We start from the raw sequence: 25,445 nt of genomic DNA on the forward strand, positions 1-25,445 counted from the left end.
TAGCTTGCATGATCGCCCCATTAAGCAGACAACATATCAACAGACAACACAAATCATGAGGTTGGCTAAAGCTGCGAGGGCTTGTGATATGTCATAGAGTGAATTGCACAAACTGACCTTCCAGTAGACCAAGATGACACTTTAACAGCTTCTTTAAAGAAATATTATGTGTACAGCGAGTCAATAGCCATATTAACCGCTCGGGGGGCGGGGGTGCGGGGGAAGCCGCTCTCCCCTCAGTCAGTGCGGGCACTCCGCAGCCCCGGCGCTAACCCGCCCCGAGCACAGCCCTGCCTCTCAGCAGCCCTCCGCAAGGATGTCCCTTTGTCCGTAACATTTGGGGATCTCCCTCGGAGAGACTTTCCACTGCCCGAGAGCATACGCCTCACCGCCCCCCCCCCCCCCCACCCCTCCAGGAAAAAAAAAAAAAAAAGAAAAGAAAAAAAAAAAAGAGAGTTTGTCTTGCTCATCCTAATCCCTACTCTTGTCAGTTCGGCATCGCCGCCTGCTCCCTGCAGCACCCGTGGGAAGGCTTCGCTTTAACTTTACTTTCTACAAAATGTTATTATAGTAAGGCTAATACCAGTTTTCAATGAAAAGAGCGCCACCTTGCAGGGTTTGGCGAGATAGGAAAAGTTGGAGCCCGGTGGGACCGGGGCAGAAAGTGTTGGGACTTGAGGAAATGTAGCCCACCGGGCAAAAGAGCCGGGGGGAAAAGTGTTTCATGCGCCGAAAATGTTGCTTTGTTGCGACTCTTTCAGGGTAACTGTCTCGGCGATTTTACCGGGCATCGTTTATAAAAATTGTAACCTGGGCGTATCTAAGAAAAAAGGAATCGTTGAGCTCGTCTGAGCCATCCATCTGTAAAGTAAACCCGGAGAAACGTGGTGAGGGTGAGATATTTTAAAGATGCGTATTGCAACTTTCTTTGAACTCGTGTAAAGTCCCTAGTGGTCGCTTAACACAGATCTGTTACTTGTGTGTATTGGAACACTTGGCTAATGAGTATTCTTTTAAACTTTCAGTCTGAGGTTTGTTTGAGCGTCCTACAGCAGAAAGGATGATTCTAATGTTGTTGCTGCTGCTGCTGTAGGTTTTTTATCTGGGCTGAGGGGGAACTGTGCGATACTGGTTGATCTCCATCCCGTGTATGTTCTGAATTAACGACGATCACTGGGGCTGGAATTGTTAATGCTGAATTCAAGTCCACGCCATGCTGGTGCTTGTGCTGTTCGCTTGGCTCTGGAGAGGGGAGCAGTGCTTTGAAATCCCCGGCAGAGAGAGAGATGTTTTTCAGGCAGAGAGGTTGTGAGGTTTCTCTCGGGGGGTTCTGCGCTGTTTTAGTCCCTAAAGTCAACTTTCCTCTAGCAAGGCTCCCTTTGCGGATTTATTCACGAAGGCTTGGGAGGAGAAGCACCGATCCCAGCTCTCCAGCCTCAACGGGGGCCATCACTTTCTTTCCGATGTCTGGCTCTGGAGATGGTGTCGCGGTACTTTTCCTGCGTGGGAAAAGTCGATTTCGCAGCCCAGGGCAGGCCGTGCCGACAGCCCCGCGCCGCTCCGCGCTGCCTGCTCCGGGCTAGACAAAACGCTTAGGTCCGATGTCTGCCGTCCGCAGTCTCCCGCGCCCGCGGAGGCTCCCGCTGCCGCGGGGGAGTGTTTGAAGATACCCAAAGCAGGACGGCAGTGCCGACGGGGAGAGTGCAGGAGGCTGTTCGGCTGGGTGTGTGGAGGACTGTGTGTGCTGGCCCCTCTCGGGTGGCAACCCCCGGCCGTGCTTGTGCCGTTTGCGCGCAGAAAGTTAAATGCAAAACAATAATCAGGCGCTTCCACTTCCCCCGCGAAAGACTCGCCTTTCAGGTCGCTTTAATGGTTTGTGAGTGATCGCTTGAATTTATTAAGAGGCAAGTCCGGCATTCATAAGGCAAAGTTAGCTTCTTTAGTCCAGACACTGTTTGAAATGGGGACACCCGCTCCGCGCTGGCCTCGTCTGGTTATCGCCCTTCTTTTAGCCGTGAGGAAGCAGCAGTCCCCGGGCTGATGCACGGAGCATCGACGCTTTTATTTACCGCTTTTCTGGCCAAGCTAGTAAACGGCTCTGACTTTATAAGTTTTCCTGTGTCCAGAACCCTCGCTCCTCTCGCAGCAACTTTCAAAGGGAGCGAGCAGCGAGCCGGGCCGCGGGCCGGGCCGGAGCGCGCAGGAGCCCCGCTGCACGCCCGGGGCCGCAGGAGCTCCGGCGCGGCCGGCGCGGAGCCAGAGCCCCGCTGCAAAGCCCGCTTCCAGCAGGCAGGACGGGCAAGGAGAGCCCCTCTGGAAAGGGCAGAGTATGTCAAGTGACCTGTCGCTAAAAGAACCCGCGTGCGTTTTGCCGCTGGAGCTCAGAGGGAGAGGAATTCGTGAGCGATACGCCCACGAAGGAGGCTGTGCAGGTACCAGGCACACTGTGTATGACCATCACAAAGTTTCCATCTGCGTTTGCACACGCACGCACCCCGTTCGCACCCGCAGCACGCCCGCCAAGCCGCCCTGGCTGTGCCCGCCCGGGGCTGTGCCCGTCCATGGCTGTGCCCGCCCGGGGCTGTGCCTGCTCTGGCTGTGCCCGCCCGTGGCTGTGCCCGTCCATGTCTGTGCCCGCCCGTGGCTGTGCCCGCCCGTGGCTGTGCTCATTCTGGCTGTGTCCGCTCTGGCTGTGCCCACTCTGGCTGTGCCCACTTTAGCTGTGCCCACTTTGGCTGTGCCCGCCCGTGGCTGTGCCCACTCTGGATGTGCCCACTCTGGCTGTGCCCGCCGTGGCTGTGCCCGCCCGGGGCCGCCCCACGCACACGTGCGCGCCGGGCACCTCGAGAGGAGGGATCGATCCCGCGGTCAGCGCGGCGTTCCTGCGGGAATCAGCACATTTTCCTCAAAAGGTGCCCGGCGATTCCCTGCTGAGCGGGGCTTTGCTGCCGGGGAGAGGCCAGGGAAGGCGGAGAGGCCCGGCCGGGGCCCAGCGCGGCCGCGCAGCCCGGCCTGCGGAGCGGCTCCGCGGGCGCGGAGGGTCCCGTGGCGGGCACGGACACCGCCTGTGCTGTGGCTACAGCTCACGGGACACGCGGTCACTGCCGCAGATGCACACAAGCTCACCGAAATCACCGTTCGCGTTGCTGATTGTATTACAAATATGTCCGTATCTGTACATTACCTCTCCCTCTATCTACATTTGTACGTAAAGGAAGAACGGTGTTTGTAGGAGGACACACATTCATGTGTTTACACGGAAGTACATTTTCGAAGGCTCACAGAACCTCAATGCAAGTGTTCTGTACGGTGGGTGGCATTTGTAACAGAATGGGTGTAATTTCCAAATTCACCCGGAGAGATTAATAATTGAGATTTCTATTTTGAATGAGGGGCAGGTTTGATTTCCTGAACCTGCTGAACGTATGAAGGTGGATTCCATTTCCCCGCAAAGGTACTGCGTTTTAGGGAGCACTGTTTATTAAAAATGGCCAAGGTTTTTATTTTGCATCATTTTTTTCCCCTGCTGCGGACGTCTATGGGTCAGATTTGGTTCATCTTCGATAACATGAAACACGATCCTGTGAAGAGAAGGGGCTATTTTTATCATGCAGCTGCAAGCTGTCATCAATTCGTAACATTTATTTCTGCTTTAGAACGATAGTATAAAATAGCATGAAGTTTCCAGATGACGGCCGTACTGCAGACAGGATTTTTCAAGTATAATAAATCAAATTAATTACCTTTTAGATATATACGATCATACTACCTCTCTATGAAACTGCTATTAAAAAAATGCTCGATGTGTGCATCTGTGATTGTGCATGTGTTTACATCTGGGGACCCAAACACAGAATTAGCTGTCTGGGGTAGCTGCAGCGAGGGTGCAGGATCAATGGGGCACACTCAAGTCCGAGTCCTCACATGCTGCTTGTCGAGACCTGGGCACGGCTTTGCTTAGCAAAAAAAATGAAAGTTGTGTTTTGGCACGGGGCAGAACTGTAAGATCCTTTAGTACCCTTTTCACTTCCAAAAATCCCGTGAGGAAATATGACCAAAGAGTGAAGATACGACAAGCCCGGGAAAATACCCCCACATCAGCAAGCTTCCCCCCACCAGGCCATGTGTTTTGTCCTTGATGTTGCCTCTTTCGGGGGCCGGGGGGCAGCCGGGACGTTCAGGACTGACCACCTGGGGACGGTTCCTGGAAACGGCGGCTGTGCGTGGGGGCGGTGCGTGTCAGTGGGGTGTGTGTGTGTGTTTGTGTGAGCGCTCTGTGAGTGAGTGCTCTGTGAATGTGAGTGCTCTGTGCGTGTCAGTGGGGTGTGTGTGTGTGTGTGAGCACTCTGTGTCTGAGTGTTCTGTGAGTGTGAGTGCTCTGTGTGTGTCAGTGGGGTGTGTGTGTGTGTGTGAGTGCTCTGTGTGTGAGCACTCTGTGAGTGAGTGTGAGCGCTCTGTGCGTGTCAGTGGGGTGAGTGTGTCACTGGGGTGTGTATGTCAGTGGGCTGCGTGTGCCACTGGGGTGTGTGTGTGTTTGTGTGAGCACTCTCCGTGTGAGTGCCATGTGTGTGAGCGCTCTGTGAGTGAGTGTGAGTGCTCTGTGCGTGTCAGTGGGGTGTGTGTGTTTGTGCGAGTACTCTCTGTGTGTGTGAGCTCTGTGTGAGCGATGTGGATGCGTGTGTGCGTCTGCACGCGTGTGATGCGCGTGTGAGTGCTGCGTGAGCGTGTGAGTGCTCCGTACGAGTCCCGTGTGTGCGATGTGAGTGTCTGGCTGTGTCTGTCTGTCTGTTTGTCTGTCTGTCTGTCTGTGTGTGTGTGTGTGTGTGTGTGCGTGTGCGTGTGTGTGAGCGCCCGCCGAGCGCCCCGGCGGCAGCCCCGGCGGCGCATGCGCGCCCGCGGCGCGGCTGCACGTGCTGTTGAATATTTATGACGCGGCCCCGCCGCCCGCGGAAGGTGCCCGCGCCCGCCCCGCGCCCGCCCCGCGCCCGCGCACGGCAGCGCCGCCGCCGCACGTGCTGCCCGCCCGGCCCGCACCGCCCCGCACCGCCCGGCCCGGCCCGGCCCGGCTGCCCCCGCCGCGCCGAACCCCTGCCCCGCGGCCCGGGCGCTCTCAGCCTCCCCTGCACGCTGGGCAAACGCGACCTCCCTCCTTTACCGGGCTCTTCAGCCACCCCCGGCCCCCTCCCTACAGCCGTTCTCAGCGCCGGGGGTCGCCAGCCGAGAGGCTTTTCGTGGGCTGATATGTCAAAACGCGACGGGTACAGTCACCAGAAGAGAACCGTCTCTGGGGAAGGGAGAAAGGTTCTTGTAATGGATTCCTTTCTGTCTCGCTCCTCTTAAGAAAACCTCATCATACTGTATGGCCCATCATATTTTATTGCTGATATATCGACATTGCGTGATAGATCCGAGGAAGAAACACAGGCTCTAGGCATTTATTCCTTTGTAGGCTGTAGGTTTTTAATTCTTAATTTTTTTTTTAAACAAATAGTAGCAATTCCCAGTATTCATTGTTCAGCGGCACAAAGTGATTTTAAAGCCTTTTGTAGGGTGGCAAAATGATATCCCATAGTATCAGAAATGTGCTTCTGTATCTTGGTAATGACGTGGATTTTTCTTTCCCCTGAGCCCGGTGGGAGCGGGCAGGATGGAGGCAGGAGCCCTCGGAACCCGCGCGGGCTGCCGGGCACACCTGGGCACTTGCCCCGGCCCGGGCACGGCCGCGTCCGCACGGCCCGGCCCAGCACCCATGAAGAAGTTCCCAGAAAGGCCCTTCCGGGTGGAGCCAGGCGGACTGGAAATCGCCCAGCGACAATTCCCTCTCCGTATCCTCTCTCCCTCTTCCCCCTCCGCCATAGCCCACCTCTCTCCATCGCCCCCTCTCCCCTCCCTGCCCGGCGCTGCGCACGAACGCGCCCATAGGTGTGTGCTCCTGGGCTGGGTTGTGGAAGCCTCTCCGGCCAACACCTGAGTGCCTGTGTCCCCCTCCCCGCAAGGCTGAGGTTCCCTGCACGCCCCAGCCGACTACAAGGGGCAACAATGAAGCCGATGTCCATCGTGTCGCCTTTCCATTTTAGAAAGGGCAGATCCTGACCTCGGTTCCCCAAGTGGAAGCTTGTCTTGGGCACTCACTGTTGTCACCATTTGCTCCAACATTTAAACAGATGCGTATTCATACATATTTCCCCCCTATTTTCCATCCAGGCTTTTTTCTTTCTTCCATTTTCCTCCTCAGCCGAAGGGGAAGCTCCCCGGTAATTGCAGGGGCAGAGAGCGGCGTTCAGGGGGACAGTGGCACCCCGGCACCCATCTGAGCCACATGCCCACGCCTTCCCGTGGGGATCCGCTCCCACCATTTAGCTCCCAAGAAAACTGTTGATCTCTAAGTGTGAGCCTGAACCTTTGCATTTAGTGCTCAGGGCTGCTTCGTTTCCTCCCTCCCCCCAGCCCTTTCCCCCCGGCTTCGTCCCTCTGTTGTGCTTCCAGGGATATCCAGGTCCCCCCGGTGGGCTGGGGCAGGCGCGGGGCGCGGGCGGCTGCGCCAGGACGGGACCGCGCAGCGCTCGCCGCGGGGGCAGAGGAGGGGGACGTGCCCTCGCTTCTCAGCCAACTGGACAAGAATGGGCTCTATTATTATTGTTGTTGTTGCTTTTTCTGTCAGTAATATTATTGTTATTGTTATTGTTGTTGTTACTATTATATTAATTTAAAAATTATCCCTTTGCAACTTGCAAAGCGTCTGTAAATTTACCTTAAACCTGCTTTTTTTCCTAGCCAATGGTGTCAGGGGCCGGCTAGCCTGTCCCTCCGGAGCATTAACCCTTGTCGCTAGCTGGAGTGAGTGAGAAGCTGAGGTTTGGCCCTGAGGAGCCGTGTGTGTAGATCTGGCACAGCTTTGCTCCCTTAACTCCTGGATCTTTGTTTTGGTGGCGACCAGGGAGAGCAGGGAGCGCTGTGCTCGCATTTCCCTCTGGCTTTTACACACGCACACACACACACACACACACACACACACACACACAAATCCCCTTTTCCAACTTTCTGCTTTTTGCGCTTCCCTTCCAGTTTTTTCACTTCTCAGACCTACTGGCAGCATTTGCCGAGATCTAGATCCCCGTCGTGGTAAGTGATGCTTTTCTCCATTGCAAAACTCGCTCAGCTCTCAGCTAGCTGTCCCAGGGATGGGTGTAGAAGTTGTATTTGTTTGGAGCAGAATTGCCCAACCCCAGTGGTTTCACGTCAAGCCGCACAGAGTAAAACTATTGTCGTGTATTAACTCTGAATGGGAGCAAACAGACCAAATAATCACTGCTGGCTCCGACAGTAGCACGGCACTAATGTAATTCTTTTTAAGTTTGAAAAGCAACTTTTCTTTTTCTTTTTTTTTTTTTTTTTTTGGTTGTTATGGGGAAAACGAGCCTGTGTTTTCGGTCGGAACTTATATATTTACATTACACACCAGATCATAACAAACTATACAAAGAATGCAGCTGCCATATGTGCTTTGTGAACATACAATTATGATTGGGGGTTCAAACATTCAACTTAAGTATTGCAGGCACACTGATACCACTCTGCAAGGTTCGTGCAGTACCTGAAAACTCACTCCATCTTTTGGAGAAGGGCTAGACAGACGTTGCATTTTTAAAACCTCTCTCTTTATTATTATTTTTTTTTAATAAATCAACTTCAGTAAATGCCTCCTGGACGTTTATTTTTAATGTACAGTCTGCAGCTCTGACTGGATCAAATTCACGATTATTCAGATGAGGTTGGATTTGAATAACTTGCTGGTTTGTCTCCCCCGCCCTCCCCCATCACACACCCCCCTCCTCTTTTTTCTCTCTCTCTCTTTTTTTTTTTTTTTGTTTGTTTGTTTGTTTGTTTTAAAATTAAGAAAATGAAGAGAACCGCAGAGTCCAGCTGACCTTTTGCTGACATAATGTAGCAGGAGACCGGTCGCAAATGAGGCCTGGATAAATTAGACGCTCTAATTCTCCGGGTAAAGCGATACTCAGCGCCCGGCTCGGGGCGCAAGGAGCCGGGCTAGGGCTGCCCCGGGCTCGGGAGTCCCGGGCCGGCGGCAGGAGCCCGGTGCCAGCGGAGAGGCGCGGGGAGCCGCGGGCACCGCCAAGTTCAGGGCTCGTCCCCTGCGCGCCGCGGAGCCAGGAGCCCGGTGCCGCCGCTGATGGCTCCCTACGCGGCTCCGCCATCCGCAGCCGCGCAGAGGCCGCGGGTGCGCTCTAGTGTGGAAGGGTGGCGGCCGGGCCCGCTCGCTCGGCGCTGCCACCGCCCCGCTCCGCGCCCACGGGCTCCGCCCGGCCCCGCCGCTGCCCTGCGAGGCCCGGGGCGCGCAGCGGCCGCTCCGCCGGCGCGGGCAGAGATCCGCGGGGGCCGGGCGCGCAGGCGGCCGCGGTGCCAGCCCCCGCCCGCGCTGATGAGCTCGTCAGGGTTTATCTCGTTGAGTTGTGCAGGACGGTACTGACGTGACAAGGCACGGGCAAACTCTGGAGACGGATTAATCTCCAGAAGTTGCTGTCACAAAAAGGAAAAAAAAAAAAAAAAGGCTGAAAGAAGAGAAGGAATCAGGGTCTCGTATTTTAGGCGATCATTTGTTGAGCATCTGCCGGCTCTGCTGCTCTGCTCAGGCTGGCTGGCCAGGGGATCCCTGTTTTAGAGGCAGCGGAGCGTTCTTGTGGCGCAGACCGATGTCCTTTCCCCGCGGGAGGAGGTGAGCGCCGCTGCCGCGCTGCAGCGGGCGGCAGGGGCAGGGGCACGGCAAGGGGCCGATCCTGAGCTCCTCGGGCAAAACTTCCAGCTCAAGCGGGACCGAGCTCTTCCCTCCTCTCTAATGAGTCGCCTCTGCTAATAAATGGTGACTCTACTCAGGCTCCTCAGCGGGTTGCAGCTGAGTCCGATACAATTTTATCCTATATTCCAAGAGGTGTTTTAATAAAACTATTATAACGTTGGCATTTTATTAGGAGCCTATTGTTTCCAAATTAATCCTTGATCTATGAAAATGTCTATCCTACCAAACTGGATTCACCTCTGTGCACCCCTTTCTTCATCTACATGCATTTTACTACTAAGAACCTAGCTCTACATTTCCCTGAATCATCAGACCATTAATTTGCTAGGGAGCTAGCTGTTTCACACAGATGGATATGATTCGGAATAAACTCAGAAGAAATGCAAAAACATGTACTTTTCTGTCATATTACTCCTCCCCCCCTCCTTTTTTTTTTTTTCCTTTCCTCTTTAGTCGGTTTGTTTTGAGCAACGCCTTCAGAAACTTCATTATCTAAAAGGCAGACCTAGAGGGCAGGGACTTTGGGAATAGTTCCCTTTTATTCTGAAACTGTCCAAACTCAGAGCAGGGTTGAACATGTCCTCAAATCTGCACCTTCCAGGAAGAAATGAATGATGTGCCAGACACTTCACTTCTAGTCAAAAAAATATAAACCAAATGCTCTGAGGTTCAGAATTCTTTCTCAGGCCTATTTTCTGTGTGTATTTTACAGTCTGAATGTAAAATGGTCCCCTCAGAAGTTGATAAAAAAATCATGTAGATGTTATAGTATATCTTTTGCTCTGTTTTATTTCAAGTAGATTTTACTAACAATTCATATGAAAAGAAAATGGACAGCCAACCTGAGAGGATACCTTTGCAGGGTGCAGGCCAAGCAAGCTCAAACAACTCACATTAGACACTAAGTTGGACTAGGTGTAATATTTCTGAAAAAAAATCCCCCTTCCTCCTCCTTCTCTTCCTTTCTTCCCCCCTGCTACTCCCCATGCAAATAGATATATTTTTACACTTAAAATATCACCCTCCTTTGACTTTCTTGAATGGTGAAAGTTTACACCCAGGGCAGCATGAAGCACTCTAACAGACAGTGGTTTGCAGTGGAATTTTAGGTTTCAAGGTATTGCACATAAAAAAAAAAATCCCAACAGAGCAAGTGTAGTTTGTGCCTGACATCTAAAAGAGCTATAATCTAGGAAACACCCTGAAAATGTTCATCTGCTAGGTAACACATGTGCTGAATAGAAATGTATTTCCACTAGCTTTGCACTACAAATCAAGAAACATTGTTAATATGTATGATTGAAAAATCAAGAATTTGTAAATACAATGCCAGCATACAGCACTTGAGGTATTTTTTTCCTATTTATAAAAAGTAAGTGTTTAATTATTCAGGTTCAGATTTCCTCATTGTATCTTTATGCTTTATTGGCATGTTAGGTTTAGGAAGTGGGGTTATAATACAGGCAGTTACAAATCTAATGTGAGTATCTATGTTTGAACCAAAATAATTATCTTTTACATAGGTGAGTGAAGCAGGTTATACATGCTTACAGCAATTTTTGTGTCAGCCACATTTTTTGATCCATTTAGATTTTGTTATTTATTTTTATTTAGCATTTCTGCTTGATGCAGGACTTTCACTGAGATGAATATCCCTAATATGTGCATTTATAATTGTCTTGTTAGTTTGTTTGAAATACTCAGGATATTTTTGTAAAACTGAAATGAAAATACTTTTAACGCTCTATTAGTTTTCTCTTGTGATATTTGTTGGAGTTGTCTCGCCTCTGGGTGTGTTTGGTCAATATAAAATGTGGTTCATACTTCCACAGACATTTTTAAGCAGACAGCAAATTGTTGAATGTTCCTATAAGGAGCAGTGGGCAAAGGCTACCAGGAAGGGTGACTATGTTAAACTGGCAAAACATGAGGGCTGAAATAAGGGACTGAACCAAGCCACACTGAAATCAATGGGAGACTCCGTTGAGGTGGAACAGGCTCGGTGTAATTCACTGTACAGGTACGGCACCTCTCATCCGTTTCCAGCTATGGTTTGGTTTAGAGAGTATTGTTTACAGGTAACATTCTAGATTAAAATTATTTACAGGTAACGCTCTGGATTAAAATTTATTGATTTATGTCTGGCATAAAAAAGTCTGTGTTTGGATGCAAGTGCAGATAAGAAACCTGGACTGGTATCGCAGAGCTGATGGAAATGACATGCAAATCACCTTATCCAAGCAAAGGTTGATTTTAGGATATTTCTTAAAATATTGTTCTTTTAGACAAACGTGTTTTTGTAGGAATGCAGTAACTATAGAAAAGATTTGGCCAGGTCCTTTCTAGTACTTTTTTTTCCAGCCACATGACTAAAAGTTGAAAATTGCCCAGATTACCATAGCTATATTCTTCTTTGCCAACGAGGGACCCCTCCTCTCTCCCACTGCTCTCTCAGCCTTAGCATGGTCCTGCAAATATAACATAATAATTAATTCACTGCTAATATTGGAACTTGACTGTGAAAAAGCTGTTTTCTGCTAGGAGAATTCAATGCAGTAAACACTGCTACAGCAAATGGAGTGTTTCTGTTGGGACATGCTATAAATGGTGTTCAGTCGGTTCCCACTGGAGCCATAAGTTTAGGATCAGATCCTGCTTAATATCATATTTCTCCTTCTCATGATACTTATTGACTGTAGCAAAAAGCACAGCTATTTAAAAAACCCTGCCCCTTAAAAAATATATGGACTTTCTTATCTAGAAAATCTCGGTAATCTTGGTATCAAGGAATTTTTAATTTTCTGCACACATTTCCAAAGGACTTAGAGACCCCTTTAGAAACTTGGCCTCATACTTAGATACTCTCTCCTTTTTAGTTCTATTGTGTACTGAAGAATAGCTCATTTAATTAAAAAATCCTAACAGCATGAAATTGTGGAGTGTTGTCAGTAGTTGCAGAGAAAGGGCCAAATTCTTGTTTTCTTATTCTGGCAAAATTTCCAGTTGGTGCTATGTTCTTTATGAAGCTTGGATATATACTTCAAGACCCCACCAGTAATAAAGAAAATTGTTTTACTCTTGCTTAAGCATTTTCCTGTTGGTTGATGGTTGTAATCAGAAAACTGCATGCTCCTAGTTTTTTTTGTCATAAACGAGGAAGTGTTAAAATGAAATCCTAAATGTTTCAAAAAGCTGTAAACAACTCACTTCTGATATGAATCTGCAGGAACAATCTGTCCATCCTCTTCCAAGAAGGACTTTGAGTTAAATTATAGGATAAGTTCTGCAGCCTTTTAACTTTTGCCCAGCCAAAGCTGTCATTAGTTAAAATATTATTTCTACCTGTAAAAGTAAAATGAAAGGGCTTTACAATCTAGATCTGTTTATACTCTGTAGGTTGAGAAAAAAACCAAAGTTTCCCCTCTGCCATGCCCAAATAAACAATGACCCTATTTTCAAGTTCTGCTCAATAAGTGTGTTAAATGCAGAAAGTATTTTGAGTAAATGTCATGCAGCTGTTTGGTCACTTGCAATTCCTGTGGTGTCGTGTCTGCCTGTGTTCTGTGTACTGCTATGGATACTGCAAGTGGACCCTGCTATTTCTGATACATCTTGTCAGATTTTCTATACGTCTACAAGTTTTGCTCCAAGTAGATGAAAATAACGAAACATTATAAATATTAGATGGTCTTGCTCCAGCCTGTGATGCTGCAAATCTCTGGAGATTTACAAAGAGACAGTGACAACACGAATGCAATTACACACGATACCACTTTATGAGCTAATTCTATAAAGCAGCATCTCAGCTGTGCACTGACAATAATTTTTCACGGCGACTTTTGGAATGTCCCATGGAACCTTTTAATAGATTAATTATATGCTCATCCCAAAATAAATTTGCACGTGGCTACAATTAAACAAAAGGCCTGCCACTGCTTCAGGAGTTTTTCCTGAGAAGGAGCTCAGGACAGAACCAGTTGTTTCAGGGCTCAAACGGGAAAGCTGCAATGCTGTGATAATCTGCCAGGACGCTCTGCTCTGGCCGTGCACCACCACCGTAGGTGCCCCTGGGAAGCCTTTGCACCATCCACTGCTCTCTAAAGATTCTAGGCTGTTGAAAGAGCAATATTTCTTCTCTTTTGCTTCAACAGGTGACTTTGAAATGACCTATGAATTCTTCCACTTTTGTCAAGCTGAGATCAATAGCTAGCATCGTTCTAGGAAAATACATGTAGGTATTTTCTCAAGGCATGCTAATTTAAAAAATAAGATCTGGAAAAACACTTGTAGTGTTAGAGGATTCAAAGACTAGTCAGAAAAAAACAACTTTGGAATTGTTATAGCAGCTGCTATAATCTATTATGTAAATCATCTGGGAATTAAACCAAAATATTTTGCGAGATGGTTTTTGTCGAATAATAAATATGCTATCATTTAGACTTAATGTTTTCCTAGAGGTGTTATTGTTATGTGATGAAAGTGAAACCTCAGAGTACTCCTTATTTTGACTGATGAGGATTTAATATTTATTTATAGCCGTGCCAATGATAACACCCATATATCTGTTCAGGAGAACATATGTTTCTCAAAATTGGGTGTTGGAATTAACACTGTTGATCCATACCAAGTTATATTTGTCTTCTAGGTGTCACCTACATATTCTCATCAAATTTAATCAGAGACAATAAAAGATAAAATATGTGAAAAGAAACCCCAAAAGGCATAAGTGCCTTTGGCCACATTATTACTTATTTTAATGTTCATTTATACCACTGTAAGCCTCTCTGTAGAAACTCGATGGTTACTTTTCATTGCCTGGGTGTTGTAAACTGGCTTTTATAAGAACAAGAATCAGAGCCTTTAATTCATTTTACCCTTCTGTAGAGGGGTGCTGTTGGGACATGTCAGATCATCAGCCTGTTGACTAAAGTACAGTATGATTTCACTAATGACTTGGATGCATACTGCAGATTACCACATTTTGAAAATTAGTGAGTAATCAAACACCATAAAAATCAAGGATACTGCATAATGAAATATACTTTATTCATTTACTTTTACAACCATATATTAGTTTTAATTATTTGTGTTAGCAATTCACTGGATGCTGGAACATGGAGCTATAGAATGTGTTTCCTCTAAAAACTGTATTTGAATATCCAAAGCCCCTGTTGTAGCACTCTGATATACAATATTTTGTGAGAAGATGGGTGAGCACCTCTTCCTTGAGTGGGGAACCTTGTTTCAGGGGTAATCCCTAAGAAGGCCCTGAGTTCTCAGGGCCAGCCTGATCCATCCTGGTGAAGATGCTGGGGAGGACTGGCTGTCACCTTGGGAAGGTCACTGCAGCTGGGCTTGTTGCTGTCCTCTTCTGGCTTTCAAAGAGCTGAGGAAGAGAGAGAAACTCATGTTGGGCAGGGTAGAGCAGAAGCCTGACTTGGAGTGTCTTTGGCCACTCACTGGAAGAAACCTCTCTCTTCTGCTCCTTTATTCCACTCCTTCCTCTTCCTTTCCTGCTCCACACATCAGGCCCAGACCATGAAGAACCCCAAATTGTATGTTTCAATTTGGTGTATGTTTCAATTTATGGTGTAATATCTAGTGATGGATCAGGGAGTGGAAACTTCTCAATTAGGAGCCTGTAGCCTTCAAGGAGGATTTTTTCCTGGGCTCCCCCTCGAGATCTTCACCTCCAGCACCAGCAGCTGCCTGCTGCCCACCTGGGCGGAAACCATTCCTTTCATATCTGCAGGATGAACTTCTGTTTCTCCTGAGCTACTTTGGGCCTCTGGCATGGAGAAAAACATCCCCTCAGGGTCCTAATTTATTGCCATTCCTTTAAGAAAAGTACTGATTTTTAAAAGTGTCAAAGTAAATATTTTGTGCATGTATAAAACCTATCTGCAACGTGCGTCGCTGGTTTTGTTTTTTTTCTCTGTACATTTAATTTTCTCTTCCATATACTAGCTTGTCATCTGGCAGTTCCATAAACTCTCTGTTGTTAAAACAATTTCTCTTTTTTCCTTATATTTTAAGTTTGATCCATGAATGGCCTGTCAAGAGTTTTGTATTATTGTAAGCTGAAGTTTGGATGGTAGCAGCGACAGGCCACTAACCATAATTGTGTTGTTGTTACCACTGTAACAAATTTGTGTCATTTAGCTATTTTGAAGCTTGGGAAGTACATAAAGACAAATGTAGTACTGATGAATATTTATTATACTGCTGTGGGATCTTAGGTTTAACCATGTTTCCCTCAATTCTGCAAAAATTCAGCGGAGTGGATTATATCAGAAAATGGGGGAGAAGTGTGAAAAACCTTGATGCAAAAATTATTTATGACTGTGGAAAATACTTAATTATATACTTTTAGTAAGAACAGTGTTAGGGATAGTCTTCTTGCAAAGACTGGGGTAGGAGACATGCACTTGGCCTGACCTGAAGTGAGTACAGCAGTGTTGGACAGGCACTGTGTGAAGTACACAGATTTTTCTCATTTGACAGTATTCAACTGAATGCAGCTTTATGCCCCAAATATCTGTGTTTCTTGGTGACCTTATTAGAGAAAGGAAAGTTTCAGCCCCCTCATAGTCTCAGCAGGAGCAAGCCTTTTCCTGTATCACAGTCAGGGCAAAGGAAGGTTGTGTTCTCCACTGCTTCTGAGGTGGTGGGGTATTATTAACCTACTTGAGGCATGATTTTAATGTGCATAAAACATGCTAAAAATTTCAACTTATTGGCAGGACATTGAATTTTTTCTTTTTTCTTTTTTTTCAGATGAAAAATGAATATAGGCAATAGAAAATTGATAGGCATGAGTCATAATATTTCCCCTCTTTACTTCAAGGAATAACCTTTTTGAAATAGTCACGATCTAGAAATAATTTTTTTTACTCCTGTTGATAATATAGTGTGCATTGGAGACTTGACATAATGAATTATATTTTAGCTAATTATAGTCTTCTTAGAAGCATAGCAGCCAGTATTTATCACATATGGAGGACCTCTGTGAGAATGGATCTCGATTTTTTTATTTTCAGTTTAGTGAGAACTGCAGTTATCTAACAACCAGTGAGTCACTGCTAATGGCTGAATAAGAACCTTAAAGAAATTGTAAAGCATTGCAACAAAAAGAGCACTCTTTCCATGTGCTGAGTCTGACTGTCCATCAGGGTAGCTGGGACAAACCACACTGGTCAGCATCAACGCCCTCAAGTCAAGAATGACTAAAGTTGAACAATTTTTGAGGTTTAAGTAGAGGCTAAACAGACCCTAGATGATCTTATGACTCCTGCAAACAGACACCTGAATTTCATCCATTCCAACCTGGCTCATGGTTTTATGCTCTTTCCCTTGGCCAGTGAGTGTGTGTGAAATATGACCATCTCTGAATAAGAAAACCTCAGACATTTACATGAGAACATCTCTCAAGGTCATAAACTATGTGTGCTAAAGACAAAAGGATATTAATTTGACCATAATTTGTGTGAGGGCTTTCAACAAGGCAGTGGAGTGCATATTTTTAAGACTTTTTTTCTCTAGTAATTTAATTTCTCAGGAAATGCTGCCATTAATATTTTATTTTGAGCACTGGGGCGCTAATGGTATTATCCATGTTTCTCTTTACTCCTGACAGTACACTCAACACCAAACACTTGTTCCAGTAACATATTTATCCTCTGGTACACATAAAGTCTTCTTTTTCTTTCTATCTCTTTTTTTTCTCCCCAGTGACCATCACTTATAAACAGCACCAATGTTTAGAAAGGCTGGAAAAATAACGAGATGGGGTTCGTATGAAAAACTGTGATTTTTCCAAGTGAAATTAGAAACAGGGTCTCTTTAACATGGAAATTTGATTTCTGTACAATTTGAGGACTCATTTCTGTGACTGTCACATATGTAAAATTTCCAGTGAAGTCAAAGAGGCCTTTGAATACAAAGAAACAGCACAATCAAGCTCTGAATATATATATGTATTCCATATGCTTTTCTCTCTCCCCCAGTGATGTACATGTTATAATAATTTCATCCAGATAAAACTGTCATCATTTTAATTTTTACAGTCTTTAAGCTGTTTAAAAAATAAAATTAATAAAAACAATTTCTGAGAAGAAGAACTCCTCTTTGTGAGAGCATTTAATTAGCATCTCTATTTTTTATTTTAATTTGAAAGGGGAAATATTGCATTGTCAGGACATCCTTGAATGATATCCTAGATATTTTGTTTGTTTGGAATGGCTTGAAATCACACAACTTTACTGAATTATAACCAGATAAATATATCTATGCCTGAGGGCAGGAAGTCCTGGCAGTTGAGATGTGGGGAACATGCAGTTTGTCCATACCAGATTCTTCTGTTCCCTTTTACCAATAAATCTAGTAGAAAGCTTTGTTTTCACTCTCTGCATGATAAATAAAGTCCCTGGCTATGGTGCCATATTAGTGTTTGGTACTTATGCTTGTAATTCCACTTATTCTCATGGAGAGATGAGACCTCTGTGAACCAAACCTCATCAGGTCAGGTTTTGTTTGGGTTACTGCCTATTCTGAAGCAGGGAAAATATCACATATTGCAAATCTTCTGGGATTGATGAATCACACCTTGGCTTCGCAAGGTCATCTGCAACAGTTATTCGAGCTGCCAGACCACCCACCTCAATTTTTGATTTTCCACAGTGTCCACTTTTATCTTCTTTTACCCATTTTTAAATTCCCCTCCCCCTCCCTGATCTCACTTGTAAAAATCAGTTGAGAGAAGACTGTAAAAAGTCCTTTGCATGTTCATACAACTCTGTTTGGTCAAACCCTTTTGTAAACAATTTTTCTTGCATGACAGAGCATGTGCTGTGTGGCAGACATTTTTATGAGGTAGCCCAGGACAGGGCTAATCACATCACCCTGTCTCAGGTTTTGACCTTATCACTGTTGTGCACTGAGCCTAAAAATTGGACACTGGCAACCACATTGGGGGAAAATAAATGGGAAATGACATTTTAGTTAAAAAGAATAAGTAGATTTTATTTTATTGAAACAAAAGGTCATAGGACTTTTATTTATTGTTCTTGCGTGAGTGTAATTAAATAGCTGCCATGTTGCCACGTCTAATGATTAAAAAAAAAAAAGGGACAATTTCACTTACCAGGACCCAATTCATGGTTCTGCAGCTGTTTTACATTCAGGCCTTTAATGAAGCCAGTGGAAACTCTACCTGGAAAGCAATAAGAGAATAATATTCTTATGTGAAACATCATTTATAACATCTGTAATAAAGCAGGCTAAATCATACCTCTGCCATTTGAAATCATAAATAGTATGTTAGCTTTTAAAAGCAGCCTTTGTCCTTTTGAAATCTTTTGATGTCAGGCTGCTTTAAGAAAAGCCTAAGTAGATCTCTTCTGTACAGTGGTTTGATTAAGAAAAAAATCATTACAGCGTCTTCAGTACATCTCTAATGAAAAGTAGTATATAAATGTGAGCCTGGTAATTCATTATCAGAATCAGAAACAGAAGAATTTGTTGTTACAACCATTATTGTTTCCACAAGAAATAATAAAATAAGCTATTCTAAATTGATTACTGGCATATTTTTTAATATACGGATATGTATGTGCATGCATGCAGATTGGTGACATAATCTTTAATAACCTGTGTTTAAGAATGTAATTTTTCACTGACGCACTAAACCTCTTATTCACAGATATATTGGCACCTTTTACAGTGATAGCCTGACTGCACAAAATCAGAGACAAACTCTGGCAGTACTATCAAGAATATTTCTTAAAACAAAGTAGAAATAGGTCCTTCAAATTCAGAAAAAACAGTGTGCATTTCTGCAAATTGGAAAATAACAGTTACTTGCAAAATGCCAGGCTGCAGAGAAGGATGTGGTTTGGAGGGCAAATTTGCTGCAGCTTCCAGTATAAAACCATCTAAGCAATGCCAGAAAGCCAGACCTGAGCCACATGTGTGTGACCTGCACTGCCTGGGCAACCTGCACACCATGGCCAGTGCTCGGGCAGCTCTTCTGAGGGGCTGAGGAAAGAAACTCAGGTTGAGAAGAAATGGTGCTTCAGAAACGGTGTTTCCTGAGGAAACTGACTCCAGTGAAAAATTCTCAGCCTTTTCACTCCTGAGTTTTTTTCATAGCTCTCATCTCTGGCACAGAGCTGGGGCACAGAGCTCCCCACAGCCAGCTCGCCCCAAGCCCTTCCTGTGTCCCTGCCCAGCCCTGGGGCAGGCTGGTCCCCAGGGTCACCCCCGTGTCTCCTGCCCACCCCTGCTCCTGCAGAAGCCCAGAGACCCTGCTGGGCAGGGGCTGCTGTGGGGAGCTCTGGATGAAGGCAGAGGCTGCTCCTGGTGGGGAGAAAGGAGCAGACAAAGCTCGTCCCAGCAGCTGCCAATCAATCAAACTGAGCTCCGAGCAGCGGCCGGCCCCGGAACCCTCGACCATCACTTACACTAACAGAGTTATCTCTCCCTGATGTTGCCTCAGAGAAGCAGGTCCCAGATGTTACCTGCTTAATAATTTTCCCATTTCCCAAGGACAAAGCTCCCTGCAGCTCCTGCACCGAGGGCCGGGTGGACACCTGTGGTGGGTCCTCAGAGCTTCGCTTGGCCCCGACAGCTGACAGAGCACATTGAGGTGGCTCCTCCAAGAAGGACAATTGCATTAAGGCTTGATCTTATTTTTATTTTTTCAATTCTTTATTAGGTGAAATAAAATAGAAGAAGCACAGTGCTCTAAAGCAAATATAAATGTAATTTTGCTGCCCTTCTTTTTGTGGATGCCAGTTGCCAAAAGGCAGAGATAAATCATTTGGTTGGAATTTGTATCCCATGAGACATGAAGATTTCAGAAGTTTGAGACAGAGTCTGCTCTTGTCTGCTGTGTGCATGTACCATGCACAGGGCAGTGATATCAGGATGCACGTCCCCCACAACTTTGGGACAATGCTAATGTTTTCCCTTTGCCTTCAGTTTACTGTGCCCAAGGAACTGATGACCTCTAGAGCCTAATTTTCATATCATACTTTTGGCATGGATATTAAACACACTGTAATTGACCTCTTCTGATTTATAACAGAGTAAGTGGACTCAGATTCATTCTGAAGTGGACAAGCTTATCCACAACTTCCAGATGTTGACAATGCAATTAGTCCCTATGTGGAAAGAAAGAGAGCTGTTTCTCCAAGCCAATATTCAATTTCCACTCTCCAATCCTTCCTTGTTTTAACTTGGCCCACATGCTGGTATGTAATGGTGATAGTTGGATATTTTGTTTTTTGAGTCATATGGAGAATCTGCACCCAGCTCACTGATACATAGATGGATAAGGTGCTGGAAAAAGAGGGTAAATACCTCCATTAAAAGCAGTGCAAATAATTGGTCTTAAACAAGAATATATGGAGAAAACAAAAATACTGCTATTAAATACTTTTGCTGTCTGCAGTAGAACACAAAACAAATTTGCAACATTAATTATTTCCACCAGCTTTGAGCCTGAAATAAAAATATGTCAGGTATTTAAATACTAATTTACTTAAAAGAAATCTCTACGTTATTAAAACATCATTATGCATATTGGAAAGTTAAAAGTCAAAGCTATGTAGCTGCTGAGGTAAAATTCACATTTATTGTCCACTGAATGTGATGGAAATTGAATTTGTCAGGAGGCTGATTGATATCTAGAAGTGTTTTGTTTTCAGTGACTGGCACTGCCGAGTTACAACCATCTATCATCTAACAGGTAATTAGTCAGATTTCTCATCATGAGCCTTCAATCCTGCTGTTTTATTATTGAAATACCACAAACCAGTAGGCATCTGAATGCAGATAAAGTTCTCTGTCATGGTCTTAAGGACAAAGACTACATTTTGCAACTCAGCTGTAGTAAGTTTGAATAAAAGTCACTGAAATGTGAGGCACGATATTAATATACATGGGAAAATGAGATTCTGGAAAACATCATCAGTGTTGACTTATTTTTTTTTTTCTGCAAAAGAATATTTAAGATTAAAAGCTTCAGTGTTGTAATGTAGAAAAATATGTTCCTGTACAGAAGGAGGTTGGCTGAGATGGAAAACTTTTTGGAGCTTGGGAGGGAGGATAAGGTGGAAATCAGGGCCTGTCTCTCTGAAGCACCATGTCCCTGTCTCTCCCCCCAGTGCAGACATCAGCTCCTTCCATGCAGGACCCCCAGGTCCTTCCTGGGCTATCCCAGAGAAGCCAGTCCTGCTCCTGCAGTAGCTCTCAGTTATCTCCAGGGAAAGCAAAGCACAACTCTCTGAGCTTGGCCCCATTCCACAGTGGGCAAGAATGGAGTTTGGGACTCAGGTCCCAGTTCTCATAAACCCCAAAAGTTGATGTCATACAAAACCAGCTTTTTTGGGAGGTGCTTATAAACACTTCACTTGCAGTTGAGTGCATGTTTGAACCATTTGCAAGCTCCAATATAAAAGGATAAAATAAATAATATTTGATAACAGTTGTTATCTACATGACTGTGATATAACTGCTTTTTTCTATGCACTCCTTTTCTTCTCCCCTCATCTCTTTGAGTTGTTCACTGTAGATGATATAACAGCAGTTGAAAAAACGTTATTAGATAAGGATATAAAACAGCAAAAATAAACTGTTACTAGAGCTTCAGGAACATAAGAACAATGAACTGATTACACTACTAAATGTATTGCACTCCGGGTTCTGACTGTCTTTATGTCTACAAGGAAATTGAAAATGTGTTGCTGTTCATCCTTAAAATATTGCTTTTGTAACAGAATGCAATTGTATGAACTAATATTAGTAAAAGCTTAATTAATGTTCAGTTTTGGAACTAATTGATTTAATCCAGCTGCACAATTCACTCATAGCACTGCCTTGCTGGCAACCTTGGTGGCTTCAGCCAAATTGAAATTTTTTAAAGCTTAATTCTAATGGTTTTTTTTTTTTTTGTGGAATCTGTGTTCATAATATCCCAGCCCTTCATAATGTCAATACACAACACCTTTAAGTTCTTAATGAATCATAAATGTTCTTATTTTCTAGAGAAATTCTACCGAATTGTTGAATATGCAAATTTTATATAATTCTGTAATTCTGAGTTAGAAAGAATAATTCAGCCATAGCTGATAAAGTGTTCTTAGTTTATGCTATGCACAAGAAAACAATTGCTAAGAAAGTTAGCTAATCATACTAAAAAATGTTTTGATCCAAAATGTCAAAACATGTCTAGAACGACTAAAATGCCCAATGAGTATCACTTGTTTAATGACTCAAAGAATTTGACAGTAGTAGAATTTAAACCACAGTGTACATTATCGGATAACATATATGTGAATATTGTATTACAGTATTTATTTGCAGTTTTCTTAAGATTGTCTTGTGCTGCAGAGCCAAGTAATTTTGAATTATGAGTTCATTGCACATGCTTGAGCTGACATTGTCATGTGAGCAAGGGGCTGAGACAAGATCAACAGTGAAAGAGCAGAGTGTGTGTTAAAGAGACAGCTGAAGTGTGGAGGGAGGTAGCTCTCGTTCCACCGAGTCTGGCACAGAGGAGGACCAAACTTGGATGTTCTGAATAGCACCAGACTTTTAGGGAGAGTGAAATGGAATTCACACTTTGTGGCTGAGACCCATCTTTCAAGTAAATGCTCCCTGCAGAGGGGATCAAATAACCCCTTGATGGAAAATGCAAATATAAACCTGATCAGGAGCCACAGCTTTTCTTTACTCTCCTTCAGTACAAGAGGTCTCTTTTGCGTGGAATTTGGATAGCTTGTGTGTTTGGGTAAACTAACCCTGTCAAGCTGTTTGTAAACAAATCCCTTATTTCTTGTGCAGTTATTTTACAGTCCAGCCCTTACAATCCATCTGGAAAAGAAGGACAAGTTCCTGTCTGGAGAGGATGAAGTGAGAAGTATTTGTAGATAAAGGTCAGATGCATACATGAAATCAGGGTAACTGACAAAAAGCCCCAAACTGGCAGAGCATAAGGTGACTGTCAAAGCATGGTGGAACATATTAGCAGTAATAAATAACCCAGAAATCTCACTTCATGGAAACAAACCAATGCAAACACTGAAGACAGCCAATGCTAAACACTAATTAGATATAACTGCATTTTCAAAATGATTTAATGGGTCAGAGAGCCATTCCTGGCACTGCCCTACTGGACACCTGGGCAGAGGCAGTCAGCTCCCCCTTCAAGGTCCCCAGGCTTTGCAAAATGCCAGTGGGGAGCCAGGGGCCAGATCAGGGGAACAAGAAGAAACAAAACATCTTATGCATGGCAGACCTTGGAGAGTCTGGGCCATGGAGCAATGCAGAAGTTGGGATTTCTCTAGGTTATTACAGATGAACAAGGTTTTTGCAGGAACACTTCTAAGCAACAGGTCACAGGCTATGTTAGGTTTGCTGAATATTTGCCAATATGAGTTATTATCCTTGTCAATGCACTGAGCTAATCATGTGGGATGGGAGCCTTGTGCTTCAAGCTGCACTTTGAAGCAGCTTGTATGAGTGGCTGATGTGATTGCTGACTCGGGCATTGTATGGTACAATTTAAAATAATTGATACTGGTTCTGGCTCTGCCTTTCCTTTCGTGAGCAGTTAGCAGTTTAAATTTTAAGAGCTCCAGTGTACCAGCATTTTGTTTCTTGCTTTACTTTTCTGCCTCCCATCAAGCAAGTACTTACCTGAAGGCAGGAGGCCAGGGATGGCCTCTAGTGAAATGTCAAGATGTCTTGTTCCTAGGCAATCACCTTTGCACAATTGTCACATGAACACATGGTCTCTCCTAAATGGCTTTTCACCATCATTTTCACCAACAGCAGCTTCACTGGTCTCTAAATGGAGTAGCCTTGGGCAGCACAGATCCTCTGCTCTGTCCTCCCATCTCCTCTATGACTGTGGTCTGTCTCCAGGCACTCACAGTGTTCATTATTCCACAGGGCCTTCTTCTGCCTGGCACTTGACCACCAAGAGGTCTGTGAGCTCAGAGGACTTTGGCCAGGTCACTGCCCAGTGTCCTACACAGGCAGCCTGGTGTCATTGGCACAGCATGGACCACAGGGAAATATAAAAAGGGGCTACCCTGACTTCCTGCCCTCTCTTCATATTTTGCTGCCAGCTCCTGCCCCCACAGTGACCTCGCAAGCACCCCCTGTACAGCCACAATCTGACAGAACAGCCTGTGATAGCCCATACCCTTCAACCCTCTCAGCTTTGGTGCTTCGTGGCTTGTCTCTCTCTGTACGGACGAGTAACACACTTAGAGCCTTATTTGGACAAAAGTACAGAATAAATAGCAGTGATCAAATGGGCATCTGGCAGAGGTCTGGTGTGACAAAAGTGACGGTGGTGGAGGGTCACAGGAAAGGGATCTTCTTGTCTCTGGGTTTTACATTCATTTTGATAGAGGCGAGATCGATTTTGAAATGAAGGTTCAAAGCACCAAGCCTTTAGAAGGACTGCTCGGAACAGATTATTTTCCTTTTGATGTTAGTAGATTAATTAAGCTGCTGAAATCTAAAGTGAAGGGTAAAGTCAAGCCTACCCTCAGCAGTAAGCATGGGCTGGCAAGTATGTAATGGGTACTTTTCTCTCACCTTTCAGTTGCTATTTGGGTTTCCTGTTCATAGTGAGGATGAGCAGGCTGTTCTTTCAGGAGACCCAGCAGGCATGTGCTGGTGCCCAAGCAGGGCACATCTCCCAGTGCTTTGCAGGTAAAAGCCTGTGGGTTCATCCTGCACCATCAGAGGTGTGTGGGCATGGCATCACCGGCTGGTGCAGCTCTCACTCTCCTCCCATGGAGGAAAGTGGAGGAACAACCCATGGTGGAGGGACACAGGGGACATGAGGGGATGAGAAGTGCTGGTTTTCTCTCCTGTGGGTTCAAAAAGCCCCGACTTCCACCCACACATCCTCCCACCTCCAGGCACCTGAAGCAAATCCTGTAAGAATGGCAAGGTTGCAAGGGGCTGAATACGTGGGGCTTAGCTAAAACCCTCAGGGATAATGATAACTGATGCATTCACAGAGAGAAATTCTTTAAAGTTCGGTGGTTGTAAAAATGGATAATATATTAATGTTTTGGTATGTTTATTAAATACTTAACAATGTAATTTTTTTGAAGACTATCCTAGCATTGCTATCTTTTTGCGTGTGCTTAGTTACCATTTTAAACAACTACAAAACAGTGACATGTGGTAGTGAAGATTTCCTAAGCATCCCAAAGCAATATATGTGTGTGATATATGACATCCTTCCATAAATCCTAAATTTACACAGTATGCTAATGCTTGATTCCATAATTTCTTTTAAAAATGATTATACCCTGCTGCTAAGAGCAAAGGCATACTAAAATCAGTTTTCTATGCTTTTCCAACAATGAAATGCAAGCCAGCACACCACATAACCAATACTTACCATATGTTAGAAGATAATCCAGTAGGCTTCAGACACTGACATGATTTGCTTAAATAAAAATCCCGTTTTTTAAGGCAGTAACAACAGCCTACCATTTTTATTATTCCTTTAGTGACCTACTACAGAAACACTAATATTGAATATAAATATTTTTGTTGTAAATCAGCCTAGTCTATTTTCATTGCCTTTAATGTGGGATGG

At 44.9% G+C, this 25,445-nt stretch overlaps 1 long non-coding RNA gene across 1 annotated transcript in view; it reads left to right on the forward strand.

Moving 5' to 3' along the window:
* The first annotated feature begins 6,800 nt into the window (after positions 1-6,800).
* The window catches only part of LOC139594948 (uncharacterized), a 65,094-nt gene continuing 46,449 nt past the window's right edge, over positions 6,801-25,445 (forward strand). Inside the window, exon 1 of the long non-coding RNA XR_011680796.1 lies at positions 6,801-7,122. This is a non-coding gene — a long non-coding RNA (uncharacterized lncRNA). The remainder of the gene's footprint in view (positions 7,123-25,445) is intronic.

This window comes from Agelaius tricolor, unplaced genomic scaffold (genome assembly GCF_023055355.1).
Source record: "Agelaius tricolor isolate 1412-34295 unplaced genomic scaffold, bAgeTri1.0.p SCAF_12, whole genome shotgun sequence".
Lineage (NCBI taxonomy): Eukaryota > Metazoa > Chordata > Aves > Passeriformes > Icteridae > Agelaius > Agelaius tricolor.